This window comes from Ranitomeya variabilis, chromosome 8 (assembly GCF_051348905.1).
Source record: "Ranitomeya variabilis isolate aRanVar5 chromosome 8, aRanVar5.hap1, whole genome shotgun sequence".
Classification (NCBI taxonomy): domain Eukaryota; kingdom Metazoa; phylum Chordata; class Amphibia; order Anura; family Dendrobatidae; genus Ranitomeya; species Ranitomeya variabilis.
This window is the reverse complement of record NC_135239.1, coordinates 32,994,860-33,016,341: the sequence shown is the minus strand read 5'-3', so window position 1 is coordinate 33,016,341 and position 21,482 is coordinate 32,994,860. Positions and strand designations below refer to the sequence as shown.

General features: G+C 41.2%; 1 protein-coding gene across 12 annotated transcripts in view; it reads right to left on the bottom strand.

Moving 5' to 3' along the window:
- Positions 1–21,482, bottom strand: part of ELAVL4 (ELAV like RNA binding protein 4) — a 154,357-nt gene that overhangs the window by 101,787 nt on the left and 31,088 nt on the right. The gene's annotated exons all lie outside the window — the stretch shown is intronic.

Below are 21,482 nucleotides of genomic sequence, written 5' to 3'. Positions count from 1 at the left end.
CCTCTGCGGCTGTGGAGGCCTTTCGGGAGCTTAAGCGCCGCTTTTCTTCTGTTCCTGTGTTGCGCCAGCCTGATGTTTCGCTCCCGTTCCAGGTTGAAGTAGATGCTTCCGAGATCGGAGCAGGTGCAGTTTTGTCGCAGAAAGGTCCTGACTGCTCAGTGATGAGACCATGTGCGTTTTTCTCTCGAAAGTTTTCGCCCGCTGAGCGAAATTATGATGTTGGAAATCGGGAGCTCTTGGCCATGAAGTGGGCATTTGAGGAGTGGCGTCATTGGCTTGAGGGTGCTAGACACCAGGTGGTGGTCTTGACTGACCACAAAAATCTAATTTATCTTGAGTCAGCCAGGCGTCTGAATCCTAGACAGGCGCGCTGGTCGTTGTTTTTCTCTCGATTTGACTTTGTGGTTTCATATCTGCCTGGGTCTAAGAATGTGAGGGCAGATGCCCTCTCTAGGAGTTTTGAGCCTGACTCGCCTGGTGATTCCGAACCTACTGGCATCCTGAAGGATGGGGTGATATTGTCAGCTGTCTCCCCAGACCTGCGGCGCTCTTTGCAGGAGTTTCAGGTGGATAGGCCTGATCGCTGTCCGCCTGGTAGATTGTTTGTCCCTGATGACTGGACCAGTAGAGTTATTTCGGAGGTTCACTCTTCCGCGTTGGCAGGTCATCCTGGAATTTTTGGCACCAGGGATCTGGTGTCTAGGTCCTTCTGGTGGCCTTCCTTGTCTCGAGATGTACGTATTTTTGTGCAGTCTTGTGATGTTTGTGCTCGGGCTAAGCCCTGCTGTTCCCGGGCCAGCGGGTTGTTGTTGCCCTTGCCTATTCCTAAGAGGCCTTGGACGCACATCTCTATGGACTTTATTTCTGACCTTCCTGTTTCTCGTAGGATGTCCGTCATCTGGGTGGTGTGTGACCGTTTTTCCAAGATGGTTCACTTGGTACCTTTGCCCAAATTGCCCTCCTCCTCTGAGCTGGTCCCTCTATTTTTTCAGAATGTTGTGCGTTTGCATGGTATTCCTGAGAATATAGTGTCTGACAGGGGTACTCACTTTGTGTCTAGATTTTGGCGGGCGTTCTGTGCCAGGATGGGCATCGACTTGTCTTTTTCGTCTGCATTCCATCCTCAGACTAATGGCCAGACTGAGCGTACTAATCAGACCTTGGAGACTTACTTGAGGTGTTTTGTGTCCGCTGATCAGGACGATTGGCTTGATTTTTTGCCATTGGCAGAGTTTGCCCTTAACAATCGGGCCAGTTCTGCCACTTTGGTTTCTCCATTTTTTTGTAATTCAGGGTTTCACCCTCGCTTTTCGTCCGGTCAATTGGAGTCTTCGGATTGTCCTGGAGTAGATGCTGTGGTTGATAGAATGCATCAGATTTGGGGACAGGTTGTGGACAATCTGAAGTTGTCCCAGGAGAAAACTCAACAGTTCACTAATCGTCATCGGCGTGTCGGTCCTCGTCTTTGTGTTGGGGACCTGGTTTGGTTGTCTTCTCGATTTGTTCCTATGAAGGTCTCGTCTCCTAAGTTTAAGCCTCGGTTTATCGGCCCTTATAGGATTCTGGAGGTTCTCAATCCTGTGTCCTTTCGTTTGGACCTCCCAGCATCTTTTACTATTCATAATGTTTTTCATCGGTCATTGTTGCGGAGGTATGAGGTGCCGGTTGTTCCGTCTGCTGATCCTCCTGCTCCTGTGCTGGTTGAGGGTGAGTTGGAGTATGTGGTGGAAAAGATCTTGGACTCCCGTGTTTCCAGACGGAGACTTCAGTATCTGGTTAAGTGGAAAGGCTATGGTCAGGAGGATAATTCTTGGGTGACAGCATCTGATGTTCATGCTCCTGATTTGGTTCGTGCATTTCATAGTGCTCATCCAGATCGCCCTGGTGGTTCTGGTGAGGGTTCGGTGCCCCCTCCTTAAGGGGGGGGTACTGTTGTGAATTCTGTTTGTGGGCTCCCCCGGTGGTGTTTTATGGTAGTGCCACTTATTTGCCTTCTTCTATCCTTGATCACCTGTTGACACCCATTAGGGGAGTTTCCTATTTAAGGCTGCTTGGCTGCTGGTCTGATGCCGGCCAACAATGTATCAGTAGCATTCTGTTGCATTCTCCTGCCTCAAGATCCTGTTCAGCTAAGTTGAATTTTGTTTCTAGTTTATTCTATTTTTGTCCAGCTATTTGCAATGTGACTCTCTGTAGCTGGAAGCTCTCGTGGACTGGAATTGCCACTCCAGTGGCATGAGTTGTCACTGGAGTTTTAAAGTAATTTCAGGATGGTGTTTTTGAGTAGTGTTTTGAAGTTGACCGTGAAGTGACTCTTTCCTGTACTTCTGCTATCTAGTAAGCGGACCTCACTGTGCTAAATCTGCTGTTCATCCTACGTATGTCTTTTCCTCTTGACTCACCGTCTATATCTGTGGGGGGCTGCTATCTCCTTTTGGGGTTCATCTCTGGAGGTAAGGCAGGCCTGTATATTCCTCTGATAGGGGTAGTTAGATCTCCGGCTGGCGCGTGGTGTCTAGGGCATCGTAGGAAACACTCCCCGGCTACTTCCAGTGTCGTGTCAGGTTCAGGTCACGGTCACTTTAGTTCCCATCACCTGAGAGCTAGTCCGTTGTTATTTTGATTTCCCTGCCATTGGGAAAATCATAACAGTACCCTATCAGTTACATGCATGCACTAGTGGACACAGGCAGGAGCCAAAAACAGTAAATGGGCCCTTTGCAGTCCAATAACTCATTGTAATGCGCAATTCTACCTATTTTGGAGTTAAAAATGGGCCCCCTTAACACTTAAGTCCCGGTGTGGCTGCACAGGTTGCACCAATAATATGTCCATCCCTGCATACGTGTATATCTTAAAGGGAATCTGTCATCAGTTTTTTCACACCTCATCTGGGAGCAGCATGATGTTGGGACAGAGACCCTGAATCCAACAATGTATTATTTAGTTTACTGGGTACAGCAATTCTGACACAATCAAGAGTTTTTAGATTTAGAATGCAGCAGAACTGAGAAAGCTAAACCCGCCCACACCAGGCTCTCTGTGTCCATTGTCTATAGGCAGTGAGCTGCTTATCACAGAAGGGGTGGAGTCGGACTAGCATGAATGCGCTGCTGTAGTCCAGACCACCAGGTCAAAAATCCTTCACTCTAAGTAAACAACACCACACACCCTGACATATGACACATGATTGAAATCAGTGTTTTAACCCCTACTGTTATGGACCTGGTGGTTAGGTGCACCAGGAATGACCTGATAGTTAAACACGGAATCAGGACGAGCTCTGGGGAAATGGGAACTCTGCTGACCGCAAACCCTACTCCTATAAACACAACTAGAAATAGCCGTGGAGCGTGCCTGACTCTGCCTAGACGCCTCTTCACAGCCTAAGAGCTAATTACCCCTAAAGAAAGGAAACAAAGCCTCACTTGCCTCAGAGAAATTTCCCCAAAGGTAAAAGCAGCCCCCCACAAATATTGACTGTGAGTTAAGAGGAAATCACAAACACAGGATGAAATAGGCTTTAGCAAAGGGAGGCCAGTCTAACTAAACAGATTGAGGATAGAAAAGGGATCTTTGCGGTCAACACAAAAAACTACAAAACCACGCAGAGTGTGCAAAAAATACCCCCGCACCGACTCACGGTGCGGTGGTGCAACTCTGCACCCCCAGAGCTTCCAGCTAGCCAGGCAGTTTCATGACAGCAAGCTGGACTAGAACTTAGCAAGAAAAACCATATGAAACAAATGAACAAGTAGGAACTTAGCTTCTGCTGGAGTAGACAGGTCCTCAGAAAGATCCAGGAGAGATCTGAACCAGTACTAGAACATTGACAGCTGGCATGGAGTAACGATCTGAGTGGAGTTAAATAGAGAATCCAGCCTAGTCCTAAACGAGGGCAGGTGGGGAAGGAATCTCAGAACCAGCAGCTCCACTCACAGCCACAAGAGGGAGTCCACGGACAGAACTCACTGAAGTACCATTCATGACCACAGGAGGGAGTTCGAGAACGGAATTCACAACACCCTACCTCATGCTGTTCTCAGATTACATAACAAAAACATGCTGATATATTTCCTATAACCGGGCCATACACATTAGATAATTATTGGCCAAACAATCATTCAACTGAAAATTATCTCTACCGAATTTCCCTTACACAGGAACTTTTGTCTTGGCCCAGGGTTCCCGTGTTCTCTATGAGAGGGTCTGGGAGTAACTTTTTTCTGCATTGATCAAAAGGATCGGCCACTGAAATTCAACAAACCGGATCTTTCTCTCCCCTGACATTATTTGCTGGGGAGAATCAGAAGGTCTCAGTACACATTATATTGTCAGCCAATCCTGTCAAAAACAGAGGGTTCTGCTGACTTTTGTCTAATGTGTATAGGGGGCCTTAAAATTTTAAAATACAAAAATACTGGCTGGAGTTTTTCTTACGTGTGACTTAGATTAGATTAGATTAGATTAGACTAAGGTCAGTTGAACTTGCTGATTTGGACAGGACTGGATGGACATCTAATGTGTACCAAATTGTCCGGCAGAAGATACAAAAAATGGCATGCTCAATTTCAACATGCCCAATCCTTTGTTTTCAAGGGAGATAGGTGGCTGCCAGAGGTTTTTGGTAACAACTTATTCTCCTCTTCCCTACTGATAGCACATATGTACTTGGCAGTCCATAGGATACATATGAATGTGGGAGTCTTTGTATTTTCTCATTTTAACTCCAAAAAGGCTCAAAAAAGCCAACAAATAAGCATCGTACAATGTGCATCAATTCATCAAATATTTTGCTTCCATTTTGAAGAATTTGGTTTAAAAGTTGTCTGCACAAAAAAAAGGATGAGACAAATAAAATGACAAAAAATACTTGCAAATCACAAATCAGGAACATTGGGTTTTATTACTATATGGGACACAATGCATCTAAATTAGAGTTGGTGCAAATCGATGAAATTGGGCAAGTTTAATTAATACAGGAGTCAGGGATGACGTCAGGCAAGCGACGGTTCTCAGGGATCCCGTCCAATGGCTGCAGAATATTGATGTTGCCGATGGATCGGGTCCTGCAAAGTGATTGGCACCAACTGTAATCTAAATTTGATTATTGTCGTAAGAAACAACTCGAAGAGTCTCCATCGGTAATCATAAGATGGCACCAACTTCCATTGCTTTTTTTTTTATGCAAATGCTCACACAAGTCGAGTTAAATACATTTCTATGTTACCAAATTTGGCAATGATTCGGAAACACTTGTGTTTTAAAATGGAAGAAAACTAAAATAAGAATTTTGCCAGACAACGAATGTACAATTGTGTTCTGAAAGCAGGCAAATCGGTTTGATCTGTGACAGATCGTAGATTGCACTCTCATCTCTACCCAAGTCTTAAGCATAGAGCATTGTAGTCGTGCCGAACATCAGACTCATACTTATGTACATATGCCAAGAGTGCTGCACGGAGATAAGGATGAGTTTCCTATAAAGTAGAAATAGAGGCAATGTAAAGGAACCGAATGATAAATTCCTCCATACACTTTACTTTTTACATTACTTCATATCTTATGTGTATCTGAAGGATGATGTTGGCTGGGCATGAGTCGTGGAGGCTGAGTGCCTATTGGCAAAACTTGAAGCTTGTGGGCACTAATGCAAAATTTCCAACAGGTCTTCATAACTAGCCCTTTCATATGGGCCAAAGGGACATTTTGGACCCCTGTATGGTCCAGGGCCTGTAGGCAACTGCAATCCCTGCCCTTATTATAGTCATACCGCTGGGTGAGTCGATAAAACACTCTGCCTTAGGGTGCAGTCAGATGGCCAAGAACAGTTTGCAGTGCACAGACTGGCCGGCGGCTCTCCAGACCCAAGTGTGAGAGCTGCATAGAAAGACATGAGGCGGTTACATTTGGGTCAGGAGAACGGTCAGCCAGTCCTTGCACTGCGTTCTGATCTCGATAGGATTTATATGTCCGTCTGGCTGCGCTCTTAGCAAGGCTATTTAGATCTAGAGTGAAAGGGGTTTTCTACTCATTTTTCTTTAAGGGGCTAGAAGTATAGTAGATTTATGGACTCCACAGGAATAAGAACTGATGTAGACTGCTAAAGCTGCTAATTGGTTGCAGGGTCAGGTATAACTGATAGACGGGACATTACTTTTGGTGGGATGCCATCCTGTCCATTAGCCCCCGGACCCTCCCGACAATCAGCTGCCTCAGTAATTAGGCAACTGAATGGGTATCATCAGTTCGAGTTCTGGCGGAGTCCACCGGAGCAGTAATGCTGAAGCGGTGAGAGTTCAGACAAGTAAGAAAGCCTTTTCTTTCTTCCCTCTACTCACTTCTCAAAATAAGTTGGAAAACTCTTCAAGTTAAAAAAAAAATGAATCTTTTCCCTTGGGTGAAGAAAAATCTAGCTTTGACTTGACACTCGGCAAACAGGCCTCATAAAAGACTCCCAATTCAACAACTCTGGGTTTGGAGTAATAAAATTGGTAAAAGAAAATTAAAGGCATTGGGGCATTGGCTAAGATTGAAATACAGATGATCTTTTTGTTGCAGAGTGCGTCTTCTTGCAGTCACGCTGTAGTTACGAGAGCTTCAATCAGCAAGATATCTTGAGTAAACAGTATTTACTTCATACTGGATAAACATGAGATACAATTCAGTGTCACACAATCCGTGCACTGAGGCATATAACACATTCAAGAAGAAGAAAGAATAATCAGGAAGTAAGAAAAACAACCAACAACTGAGAGTTTCCCTCCCCACATTACAGCAAGTATATAACTTTACACACTATCGCCATCTGCTGTCTGGTTAGTGTAAAGTCCTCCTTTCACTTATAATAAGTCCTAATCTGTTGCATATGTCAACACTTCTTACCCTCCACAAGAAAAAGTGCCCCTTCTTGTCCATGGGCTGTATCCCTTTCATTTCAGACATGAATTTGGCATTAAACAGACCACTGATAACTATGTACATCTTAATTTATATGGATTTAAGTCACTTGACTTTAAAAGGATTTTTCGACACTTCACCGTACAACTTTCTCCTCCGTATAGACAAGTATGACTGACACATCCATTATACAAATACTAAGGGTGAATGAAGAAAATCCAAGGCGTCTTTTGAAATGATAAAATGGTACATCACCCAACCAGGTGCGTAACCTGAAGTTTGTGGGCCTCAATGCAACATCTCAAACAAGGCCTCCAACTCACACTGGTCTTTAATAGTACTAGTTTTTTCATGTGGGGCAAAGTGACCTTTTGGGCCCTCTAATCTCCAGGGCACAGGTGAGATTGCATCCCCTGCATCTAATATAGTTACTCCCCTGCACCCAATCCAATATTGTCATGCCCAATATTTATTGCATTTGGGGTATAGATCAGACCTTGGGAAAATTCCTACACGTAAACCTGCAATTCCTATAGCAATAGAATGGAATTTTTTGGCCAAAGCAAAAAAATATGCAGTGTTGAATATGTTTTTTTTTCCATTGGCCTACAATATAGAATTGCACGGTCTTTCATATACAGTGAAAAAAAACTATGGCACTAACTTGACAAAGGACATTCTTTTAGTCTTTGTAGAGTGAATTGGGGGCCTTTGGTTACATTTCCAAAGCACATGTTGAACGTTGTCTATTCTGTTTGCAGGAAATCAGGACTGACATGTATGTCTGATTTGTTAGCCTTACTAATCATCCTGAAATGGTATATACTAATGTAAAAAAACTAGACTATAATTAAAAAAAAAGAGGGACTATATGTCAATGTAATAGTGCCCCTAGTGGCCAAATTAGCATGCATGACAAAAAGAGCAACGTGCCAAAACACAGAGGTGGGTACATGTATAACAGGTCATATAGATAACTGATTGTCTATAGTAGAGTATAGTAATCGTGATGCGTGCATCTGACACGGGTACATCTAGTTATAAGTGTCCAAGTCTAGTTTGTTGGGAAAATATCACCCGAACAGAATTCCAAAGAAGTTAAATATTAGGGGAAAGACAGAAAACATGCTGTTACCATCCGATTCAGAGAACAGATTGCTATTCCTAGCAGCATGGAGAAGTCCAAAATATTATCTCTGCATAAGAAATTGTTCACTGCACCTTTGTGCCAGGAAAAGAGATTGTGGTAAATTGCGCTCATGAACTATTCATAAGCTCTGATTTCCTATTATTTGTGCTCTTCATTAATGAAAACATGTCTTACACCCAGCCATAAGGAAGGCATTTAAATATATAATACTAATATCAGAGCAAAGCTAAATCCAGGCCAAAACTTACAGTGTCTACTTCTCCAAAAGTCAGCATCATCTCCCCTCATGGGCAGTCAGAGCAGTGATAGGATCCTATGTGTAATATGCTTTATGATCATGGGCAGTCAGAGCAGTGATAGGATCCTATGTGTAATATGCTTTATGATCATGGGCAGTCAGAGCAGCGATAGGATCCTATGTGTAATATGCTTTATGATCATGGACAGTCAGAGCAGCGATAGGATCCCATGTGTAATATGCTTTATGATCATGGGCAGTCAGAGCAGTGATAGGATCCTATGTGTAATATGCTTTATTATCATGGGCAGTCAGAGCAGTGATAGGATCCTATGTGTAATATGCTTTATGATCATGGGCAGTCAGAGCAGTGATGGGATCCTATGTGTAATATGCTTTATTATCATGGGCAGTCAGAGCAGTGATAGGATCCTATGTGTAATATGCTTTATGATCATGGGCAGTCAGAGCAGTGATGGAATCCTATGTGTAATATGCTTTATGATCATGGGCAGTCAGAGCAGTGATGGGATCCTATGTGTAATATGCTTTATGATCATGGACAGTCAGAGCAGTGATAGGATCCTATGTGTAATATGCTTTATTATCATGGGCAGTCAGAGCAGTGATAGGATCCTATGTGTAATATGCTTTATTATCATGGGCAGTCAGAGCAGTGATAGGATCCTATGTGTAATATGCTTTATTATCATGGGCAGTCAGAGCAGTGATAGGATCCTATGTGTAATATGCTTTATGATCATGGGCAGTCAGAGCAGTGATGGGATCCTATGTGTAATATGCTTTATTATCATGGGCAGTCAGAGCAGTGATAGGATCCTATGTGTAATATGCTTTATGATCATGGGCAGTCAGAGCAGTGATGGGATCCTATGTGTAATATGCTTTATGATCATGGGCAGTCAGAGCAGTGATGGGATCCTATGTGTAATATGCTTTATGATCATGGACAGTCAGAGCAGTGATAGGATCCTATGTGTAATATGCTTTATTATCATGGGCAGTCAGAGCAGTGATAGGATCCTATGTGTAATATGCTTTATTATCATGGGCAGTCAGAGCAGTGATAGGATCCCATGTGTAATATGCTTTATGATCATGGGCAGTCAGAGCAGTGATAGGATTCCATGTGTAATATGCTTTATGATCATGGACAGTCAGAGCAGTGATAGGATCCTATGTGTAATATGCTTTATGATCATGGGCAGTCAGAGCAGTGATAGGATTCCATGTGTAATATGCTTTATGATCATGGACAGTCAGAGCAGTGATAGGATCCTATGTGTAATATGCTTTATGATCATGGGCAGTCAGAGCAGCGATAGGATCCCATGTGTAATATGCTTTATGATCATGGGCAGTCAGAACAGTGATGGGATCCTATGTGTAATATGCTTTATGATCATGGGCAGTCAGAGCAGTGATAGGATCCTATGTGTAATATGCTTTATGATCATGGGCAGTCAGAGCAGTGATAGGATCCTATGTGTAATATGCTTTATGATCATGGGCAGTCAGAGCAGTGATAGGATCCTATGTGTAATATGCTTTATGATCATGGACAGTCAGAGCAGTGATAGGATCCTATGTGTAATGTGCTTTATGATCATGGACAGTCAGAGCAGCGATAGGATCCTATGTGTAATATGCTTTATGATCATGGGCAGTCAGAGCAGTGATAGGATCCTATGTGTAATATGCTTTATGATCATGGGCAGTCAGAGCAGCGATAGGATTCCATGTGTAATATGCTTTATGATCATGGGCAGTCAGAGCAGTGATAGGATCCTATGTGTAATATGCTTTATGATCATGGGCAGTCAGAGCAGTGATAGGATCCTATGTGTAATATGCTTTATGATCATGGGCAGTCAGAGCAGTGATAGGATCCTATGTGTAATATGCTTTATGATCATGGACAGTCAGAGCAGTGATAGGATCCTATGTGTAATGTGCTTTATGATCATGGACAGTCAGAGCAGCGATAGGATCCTATGTGTAATATGCTTTATGATCATGGGCAGTCAGAGCAGTGATAGGATCCTATGTGTAATATGCTTTATGATCATGGACAGTCAGAGCAGTGATAGGATTCCATGTGTAATATGCTTTATGATCATGGGCAGTCAGAGCAGTGATAGGATCCTATGTGTAATATGCTTTATGATCATGGGCAGTCAGAGCAGCGATAGGATCCCATGTGTAATATGCTTTATGATCATGGGCAGTCAGAACAGTGATGGGATCCTATGTGTAATATGCTTTATGATCATGGGCAGTCAGAGCAGTGATAGGATCCTATGTGTAATATGCTTTATGATCATGGACAGTCAGAGCAGTGATAGGATCCTATGTGTAATATGCTTTATGATCATGGACAGTCAGAGCAGTGATAGGATCCTATGTGTAATATGCTTTATGATCATGGGCAGTCAGAGCAGTGATAGGATCCTATGTGTAATATGCTTTATGATCATGGACAGTCAGAGCAGTGATAGGATCCTATGTGTAATATGCTTTATGATCATGGACAGTCAGAGCAGCGATAGGATCCTATGTGTAATATGCTTTATTATCATGGGCAGTCAGAGCAGTGATAGGATCCTATGTGTAATATGCTTTATGATCATGGGCAGTCAGAGCAGTGATAGGATCCTATGTGTAATATGCTTTATGATCATGGACAGTCAGAGCAGCGATAGGATCCTATGTGTAATATGCTTTATGATCATGGGCAGTCAGAGCAGCGATAGGATCCCATGTGTAATATGCTTTATGATCATGGGCAGTCAGAACAGTGATGGGATCCTATGTGTAATATGCTTTATGATCATGGGCAGTCAGAGCAGCGATAGGATCCTATGTGTAATATGCTTTATGATCATGGGCAGTCAGAGCAGTGATAGGATCCTATGTGTAATATGCTTTATGATCATGGACAGTCAGAGCAGTGATAGGATCCTATGTGTAATATGCTTTATGATCATGGGCAGTCAGAGCAGTGATAGGATCCTATGTGTAATATGCTTTATGATCATGGACAGTCAGAGCAGTGATAGGATCCTATGTGTAATATGCTTTATGATCATGGACAGTCAGAGCAGCGATAGGATCCTATGTGTAATATGCTTTATTATCATGGGCAGTCAGAGCAGTGATAGGATCCTATGTGTAATATGCTTTATGATCATGGGCAGTCAGAGCAGTGATAGGATCCTATGTGTAATATGCTTTATGATCATGGACAGTCAGAGCAGTGATAGGATCCTATGTGTAATATGCTTTATTATCATGGGCAGTCAGAGCAGTGATGGGATCCTATGTGTAATATGCTTTATTATCATGGGCAGTCAGAGCAGTGATGGGATCCTATGTGTAATATGCTTTATTATCATGGGCAGTCAGAGCAGTGATGGGATCCTATGTGTAATATGCTTTATTATCATGGGCAGTCAGAGCAGTGATGGGATCCTATGTGTAATATGTTTTATTATCATGGACAGTCAGAGCAGTGATAGGATCCTATGTGTAATATGCTTTATGATCATGGACAGTCAGAGCAGTGATAGGATCCTATGTGTAATATGCTTTATGATCATGGACAGTCAGAGCAGTGATAGGATCCTATATGTAATATGCTTTATGATCATGGACAGTCAGAGCAGTGATAGGGTTGAGGCTAGTGATTGGCTGCAGTGGTCAATGGATGCAGATGTCCCCACTGCAGGCAAGTAAACAAATAATGAAGGAAACCATTTGGACTGGAGTGATAGGGATATACTGTAACAGGTGGGTTATTGTTGCAAATGTCTTTCTTCTTCATTTTGAAATTTCTTCTGGATTTACCAGATACCCCCTTTAAGGTTGGAATAACACATGAAGTTTTGACATAGTTTTTTTAAAACCAGAAATGAATTAATAAGCAATATGAAGTATGAAACAATCTCTGCTTCTTTTTACTGGTTCTATTTCTGGCTTTTGCTAACCCCCCCCGAACTGTGAGTTACTGCCTCATTTAGCCAATACCTTTCCATGAGGCTGGTCCGACAGCCAGTGTTGGAGCACGAAGGGAAGAGAACAAGGGTGTTGGCCATCGGCCCCAAAATTTTTAGAGCCGCAACATTTCAAAAGAAAAAAAAGTACTAGATTCTTTTTTTTTCCCTGAAATTTGCAACCCAAGAGAATAGAATTTCTAGCACCGAAGATCCATGTTTGGGCATGCGCCCTGGACTTCTGGCTTCTCTGGGCATGCGGTGCAAAGACATCACTGCATTGCATCGCCTGTGTCGGTCATAGACTTTTCTGGTACTGTAAAATGCAGCTGAAAATTTGCATTAAAAAAAACGCAGAAAAAAAAATGCTGCAAAAACGCCTAGTGTGAACTTAGCCTTCAGGTTTCGCGACAAATCTGCACAGAAAAAAACACGAAAAATCTGCAACGTGTACACTGGTACTAAAGGGTGGAATACTTCCATTTGCAAGGTACTGGTAACTCCATTGCTGCCAGTAAGAAGCTGAATGAACTTAGCTTAACAGGCGTCCCTGCTCTTTAAGACCACTTTACATGGGCGAGTTTCAAAAGCAAAACCTAAGCACAGAATATGTGTAACTCTTCCATAATATTTTGTTTCGGTATTTACTGTTCCTGGTTCAATTAGAACAAAGGTCGTAAGGCTCCATAATTTGGTCATATGCATGAACAATCCCTTTAAGACTATTAAACAGGTCATTTAACGCCTAGATCTGTAACCGTTCACTGCTAACTCCATGCTTTACACAATACACCCGTAAATGATGACAATGGGAAATATCTCCTTTCTTTTCATCACATTAGGAGGACGCTACATTTTCTCATTTCGGATCTATATCGCGGTGCTGATGGAAGCCTTTGTCGTGGGAAGAATCGGTGATTGTTATGATACATAAGCTGATAACGTATGCGTCCGACGCGATTCCTTCGCTGGAAGTCCACATGTATTCCAAATGTCACATGAATAATTTGACGGGGAAACTATTGTGCTTCTCGAGTATATAAGGACAGAGGTAAAGACAAAACTAGCTCACAGAGAAGAAAGGACTGTGGAATGAACTGGATGACAAAGAAATTATTTGTACTGCTTTACTATAAGCCAGGGACGCTCATTTGCTAATACGCCGCATCTAACCTTGTAAGTAGAGCAAGTACTATGGAGACAGGATAAAATACAAAAAGTGCCAATTTATATAACTATCTGAAAATCCACCCGTTGACGTAAGTATGATTCCATCAGTAGGAGCAGAAGAAAAGACTTTTTTTGAAAGGTAAAAAACAGACGGGGATGCAAGGACTGTAAACCGCAAAACGGCCAACTGATTGTAATTCCAGTCCAGTTTTACAGGTGAAACATTTGTTTTCTGGCAAAATAATGCATCCGTCCCATCAAATCAGCGACTAAACTCTACAGCCTTTGGCCACAGTCAGGAGGCCGTATAAATCTGACCGAGATCGGAACACAATGCACGAACTGGCCGGCGGCTCTCCCCACCTGAGTGTGACAGCTTCATGCACTTCTGTGCAGCTGACACACTCGGGGCAGAAGAGCCGCCGGCCAGTCCGTGCACTGCATTCCGATGTCGGTCAGATTTATTCGGCCTTCTGACGGTGCCCTTTTTCAGATGCATCAAGGACATGACACCCTGGCCCATGTGGACTTACCAGTACAATAGGAAGAAACTTAATAATAATTCAGCTCTTTTTAACATTTTTTTTAGGTGTCTTATACACACTCATACACAAACACTTGTTTGCAGTCTTTTTTAAAAAGTCTCTGTCAGCACAAAACAACTGTTCAAACTAAGCACAGGCGCTCGGTCACTTGAGTGCACCTTCCTGTTTTTAATCTTTCTCCACCATTTTCTGGCTCCTGTAACTTTAGAGCTGTAGAAAAAAAAGATGGCGGTAGATGGGAAAATAAGTAAGGGCGAAGATGCATTAAAGGGAATCTGTCACCTGAATTTGGCGGTCCGATGGGCAGTGTTTTCGGGTGTTTTACTCACCCCTTCATTTCCCGCTGGCCGCACGCTGGCTGCAATATTGCCTTGAAGTTGATTCGCTTTCCTCCGTAGAACACACCTGCGCAAGGCAATCTTGCCTTGCGCACGCGCAGTATGCTTTGCCCACCTGCGGGCAAAGCCGAAAAGTCCTGGAAGTATTTCGCTGTGTTCCTGGACATAGTGCGCCGGCGCATGCACACTAATGCTTTTCGGCTTTGCCCACAGTTGGGCAAAACATACTGCGCGTGCGCAAGGCAAGATTGCCTTGCGCAGGTGTGTTCTACGGAGGAAAGCGAATCAACTTCAAGGCAATATTGCAGCCAGTGTGCGGCCAGCGGGAAAGGAAGGCGTGAATAAAACACCCGAAAACACCGCCCATCGGACCGAAAAAAGGTCCCGCCAAATTCAGGTGACAGGTTCCCTTTAAGCTGGTAATCCAAGCTTAGTGTGCAGTGCACCAAGTACCTGAGCTTGGTTTGGCTAGTCATTTTGTACTAATAGACTCCCACTTTTTCTTTTTTTAAAAAGGTTTTTTGCTGCTTTTTTTTTGTATTCATGTGTTTTTAACATACACGCTTTTGAGAGTTATTTTACCTAAAGAGAAGCCTAAAAGAAAAACTACACCCAGAGTATGCTGTATTTTGTAAAAAAAAATGGCATGGAGTCAAAAAGTGAACAAATGGTACCAAAAAAGACCAAAAAAGGAAAAATGTTGAGAAAAATGTGTAATTTTTGACAAAACTGCTGTTGTAGAATGATGGGATTAGAGGTTGCCAAAGATATGGAGACTAGTGATGAGCGAATATGATCGGATAACGGGTTATCGAGCATGCTCAGGTGTTATTAGAGGATCTCGGCGTGCCCGGATAATATATTTGAGACCCTGCGGCTGCATGTTTTGCAGGAAACAAACAGGCATGTGTTGCGGTTATCTACCGCAACATCCAGCTACTGCTGGAACACATCCGAGCTGATCGGTATGGTTGCCGACCCCAATCGATCTCATATTGATTAGCTATCCTTCTGATCAGCCATTAATTTGTCAGTCCCAGACAGCCCCTTTAAATAATAAAAACAGCTAAAGAGAACCTCCAGCAAAACTAAAGTTCCATGTATTCATTATTCTAAGGGTTCCCGTAAGAAAACAAGAAGAGTGAAAGGAGACCGTGGAGGAGCACTACATGTCTGCACGTTTGTTTGTAACCGTGGAGACACATAGGTTTGTATATGAGCTGTATACAGAAAACAGTAGGATATTTTTAATCAAAATTATTGGTAAAGTTGCCTCAGGTTAATATAAAAATAGAAATGGTAACAAAAAAAATGCATATTAATGAGGAAACTGTTTAGTGAAGTAGAATTTGCATTTCTATTAACATAATCTTTTAAACCAGGAGTGTAAAAGGCTTCTGAGCTAATGTGCATTTTACCTACAGATACGGCCTTATAGACCTCATTAGCAGCCTTTCTGCTTACATATGTATATATACTGTATATATGTATGTATATATACATACACCTATATAGGCTCATTCAGACATCAGTTTTTGCCTACGAGTTCGATCTGTGGTTTTCACGGTTAGAGCATGTTCCCATTACAGTCTATGAGGTCGTTCACATGTCCGTATTTGCGGATCAAGCGGTCCACATAAAATCAGTCCAATTTTGATTCAAGTCTCGGACCAATCTTGAGTCAATACAAGTCTATGGGTTCATTAAAAAAAAAAATCAGACAGCACACCATCCATGTGCTGTCCAATTTTCATGGACTGTTTGATGGGAGAAGATTGAGAAACCTCCATTTTTTAAAATTTTTCATTTGAGTAAAACAGATAGTATAAACTGAGATCCTGACCAAAGAAAAACACTAATGAAACTCGGACAGTATTTTGCATATGAAAAAAAAAATCACTGACTTCTAAATGAGGCTTAACATGAGCTGCTCAGAAGATGATGCCTGGAGGTTAACATTACATATAGACACACAATATACTATTTTTCCCTTATACATTTTATATATATATATATATATATATATATATATATATATATATATAGTGTCAAAGTCACTGGTAAAGTTCTGGATGGCAATTATGTATCACTGAGGTTACTAGACTCAGTGATACAAACCTAGGGAAAATGCTCCAGCACGCGAAGTGCTGAGAAGGGGTTAATCGGACATTATAAAGGCTAGGTTTCTTTTTGTGAACAGCTGAAGAGTGGATGGGAGGCTGTTCACCATATCTCCACCCCAGATTGTGGTTTAGGAGGTAAATAGTCAGCCTTCTGAGCTCCAGAGCTTTGTTATGTTATACTGAGCTGAACTCTGCTGTTGTTCCTGGGCGGGCAAATACCCACAACCACATGGACCGTACTATGCATTATCTTGTGTTTCCCCGTTATGCCAGAAAGGCTGTGTTTCTTTTGACGTATGCTGTACTTTAATAAACCAGTAGAAGATTCAGACGAGAAATGTTCCTGTGCCTACATCTGTGAGCAGCCGAGTGAGCAAGTCTACCACAATATATATATATATATATATATATATATATATATATATATAATAACCAAGGACAACATCTGCAAGGAGTTTGTATGTTCTTCCCGTGTTTGCGTGGGTTTCCTCTGGGTTCTTTAGTTTCCTCCCACACTCCAAAGACATACTGATAGGGAATGTAGATTGTGAGCCCCATCGGGGACAGTGTGGATATTATATACTTATATATATTATATAATATATGACCACCGATCCACCAAACCGCTGCACGACCAGCTCTACCCTCACCTACTGTATCCTCACCCATCCCTTGTAGATTGTGAGCCCTCGCGGGCAGGGTCCTCTCTCCTCCTGTACCAGTCGTGACTTGTATTGATTAAGATTATTGTACTTGTTTTCATTATGTATACCCCTCCTCACATGTAAAGCCCCATGGAATAAATGGCGCTATAATAATAATAAATAATAATAATATATGTATATATTTATATATATATAGTGTTGTACTGGAATGCCAAGGACCAACCATTAACATTGATTCTGGGGGCCTCTTGTTCAGCTACATGCAAATATTACATTACTCTCATTCACAAATTTACGTACAGTGTGCTTCCATATAATAATAAGCTGGGTAGATTGTTGAATGAATGAATGAATGAATCATGAGATCCTGGCTTGTTCTGTACATAGTGAATCATGTGACAAACACTGGAGACACCGGAGGATTCACCTGTTCTCCTGTGGGCCAGTCAGAGACTATATGTGTATATATATATATATATATATATATATATATATATATATATCTCCCCAAAAAACACAGCACTCCTACAAAATATGCACTAATAAAGTCACTTTATATTTTTACCAGTATTGGAGAAGTATTGCCGTTTTTTGGACATTATCCATAGACCTGGTTGAGGTCAGACTTGGATTTTCACCCTTAGGCCACGTTCACACGTTCAGTATTTGGTCAGCATTTTATATTAGTGTTTCTTGTAAGCCCCTCAAAAAACAGGAGAGGAACAATCAGAGGAAAAGTAAAACAGAAACATTCTACCACTTCTGCATCATCCACTCCTGGTTTTGGCTTACAAATACTGAACGTATGAATGTATCCTTTGACAGTGCCCTTGCTGCTTATACATATATATATATATATACACAGTACAGACCAAAAGTTTGGACACACCTTCTCATTTAAAGATTTTTCTCTATTTTCAAGACTATGAAAATTGTACATTCACAATGAAGGCATCAAAACTATGAATTAACACATGTGGAATTATATACTTAACAAAAAAGTGCGAAACAACTGAAAATATGTCTTATATTCTAGGTTCTTCAAAGTTGAATATATTAGTACCCTATAACCAACATTAAATGGTTTTTTTTTATCTTGCCGTTCAGGGGACTGCACCACTCTACACCTCCTAATGGACTTTGTCTCTGCAGCATTGGAGGATAAGAAGTGCAAAGAAGTTGACTGGATCCAGTGATCAGCCAAGATTCAGAGCAGCGCTTACAAGTTCTATAGCAAAAAGCCTGACAGCGTTGAACTCATTGTCCAGGACACTGGCAACTGCTGATACAGAACAGAAGTGTCCATTAATCTACGTAACGATCAGTAAATAATACAATTAAAAATCCCTCCGTTCTTGTCAACGGATGACCTGGCCTCTACAGTCACCAGACCTGAACCTAATCGAGATGGTTTGGGGAGAGCTGGACCGCAGAGTGAAGGCAAAAGGGCCAACAAGTGCTAAGCATCTCTGGGAACTCCTTCAAGATTGTTGGAAGACCATTCCCGGTGACTACCTCTTGCAGCTCATCAAGAGAATGACAAGAGTGTGCAAAGCAGTCATCAAAGCAAAAGGTGGCTACTTTGAAGAACCTAGAATATAAGACATAATTTCAGTTGTTTCACACTTTTTTGTTAAGTATATAATTCCACATGTGTTAATTCATAGTTTTGATGCCTTCAGTGTGAATGTACAATTTGCATAGTCATGAAAATACAGAAAAATCTTTAAATGAGAAGGTGTGTCCAAACCTTTGGTCTGTACTGTATATATATACATATATATATATATATATATATATATATATATATATATATATATATATATATATATATATACCATATATAATGTTTTGTGTATATTCTTTTCTGCAGAATATAGTAAAAAAAATTATAATAAAATGATGAAGGTGTTGTATAAAACATCTCACTCGGCATAAAACGATGCACATTCCATGAACTTCTAAATATGTCTATATGTACAGATTATTTTATTTCTTTACGTATAAAACAAGAAACATAAAATAGAAAACTCCGATGCATTCAGTTCTTCCATTATAATCAAAATAAATATCACACTGCATTCTGTCAAACTCGATTTGCATTTATTTCAGTAGAATATTGAAGCCACTAAATAGGAAATTGTACAAATGTACATGTTCATGTTTTGGTTGGTACCTGATTATTTACCATGGTAAATAATGATGAGATGGTAGATGAATACGGGGATTAGATTTTGTCTCGTTGGACATACCCTTTAAGACTGGGTCAGAATTCGTCTGAGCCCCAGTTTATGATTCCATCAGATTCAGGGCTTTTGTCTGAATCTCCAAAAAATGGGATTCAGACATTTCCCTACGTAGCCATTGACTTCTATTAGACAAACTGAGGACGAGACATTAAACTTTAGACTGTTTTACTTTCTGGAAAATCTGGAAACAATGCCATAGGTAACTGGCTGATCAAAGTCAATGGCTCTATTGAATTCTGTTTTTTTGGGAATCAGTTGGTAGCCCCAATGGAGTCATAAGCTAGGATACAGACTTGGTCTGAACTGCGCCTTAAAGGATGTCATACTTTGGATAATCAAGTTTTCCTAGACAATAGGATGAATGACTTAAGGAGGATCCTGGCCATAAATATTCAATTTCATTGTATAGCCTCTACAATAAATAACGCATTACACAATCTTTATTTAAATCAATGTGATGTCCATGCAACGCCCAAATGTGCCGAGCCCTGGAACCTTTCTTTATTCTCCACTAATACTCTAATTTCCGTAATTCATATTTGAACATTTCAGCTGTTTCCGATAGGTGGCGCTAGAGTTCTAGTCCTTTTCCTCTCTGAAGAGACAATTTGCATATTTCATTTCCCAGAGGAGCATGCGTGGCCTATAAGTCTCCTCACTCTGCCATGCCAGGCTTGGTTTGTCACTCTCAACAAGAAACGTTACCCCTTAGACTACAACACCAAAGGGACAAAGGAACAAAAAACAATACTCATTGTCAACCATTGATCCAGTTTTAAACTCAAGTACATAAGAACAACTGACCACACATTTACCATACATTTCACCAATGGTAAGGGTACCGGAGTTTAGTTTTGGACTCAATAATTTTATTTTTCAAAATATAAAATTTTTTAATTTACTGCTAAAAAACAAAGTAGCATTGCAAAATAATAAGAAAGAAGCACAAATCCTTAATGAATCAGTGTCTCTTTGTGACTATACAAAATACTGAAGTAAGAATATTTTACTCACTAATGGACAACGTTTCCGCCCAGCACACTGGGGTCTTTCTTAACTTTAGCATATTTAGCTGGACGGTCTCATTTTTCATATGAAGTTTATGAATTGATATGGTTCTCATTTTGTTATGTACAGTGTTCTTTTTATCGTCTCTCTTGATGTTTAATATCCCAAGATGTGGCATTAGATAATCAGTTTTGAAAAAAAAATACTCGATTTTCTGATAGTGTCAGGAGAGGTTTATACGTGCCTATCAATGGCCACCCTTTGGATGTGATATGAGTTGCGCTCTGTCAAAGGGTTTTGCTTGTATGTCACAATAATGCATCAAATTGGTATAATTTAAAATTCGAGTTATTAATTTAATTATTGAAAAAGTAATGTTGAAGTCATTAGTCAATTATTAGTCAATGATTGGACAAAGACCCATAGCGGAGATCTGACGTAGGCACTGCTTCCATTATGTAAGTTAACAACTTTTTCTTAGGACTGATGTAGATGACTGTATTTCTGGTTCGAGTGCGATCCGACAAAACAATGGGTGGCACTCGGACCAATGTTATTCTATGGGAACATCTGAGTGCAGTCCGATTTCTGCGCACTGACACAATGGCGAAGATGGAGAAATGTTGTTCTCCCTCTTCCGATAGTGTGCTTCGATGCTTTCATTCGAAAGAACTGGATCGTACTTTGCTGACATAGGAATCAATCTGTAATCAGAGTTTGATCAGTGTGTCATTTGCATAATCGGTCAAATTCTCGCGGATGAAAGAATCTACGGCCGCCTGCACCTGCCCTTAAGGAATGAGCCAGCGAAACCACAATGTTCTCCAATGACTTAGGAGAGACATCAAGCTTTTGTAACTCTTGCATGGGGCCATGAAATGCTGTATATGTCATTACACACATGGAATAAAAAGGTATGTGTATCATTTTGTTGGATCATTACCTCTAATAGTCATTATGGCTAAACACCACCTTTCCTATTGGAAAGTGGTTCTCCACCTGTAAATTGTTGGGGTCTTCTGGTTTTAGGTAAGCAGCACAAAACTTAAAGGGAACCTGGAAATCAATCCATGCTGCCCAAGC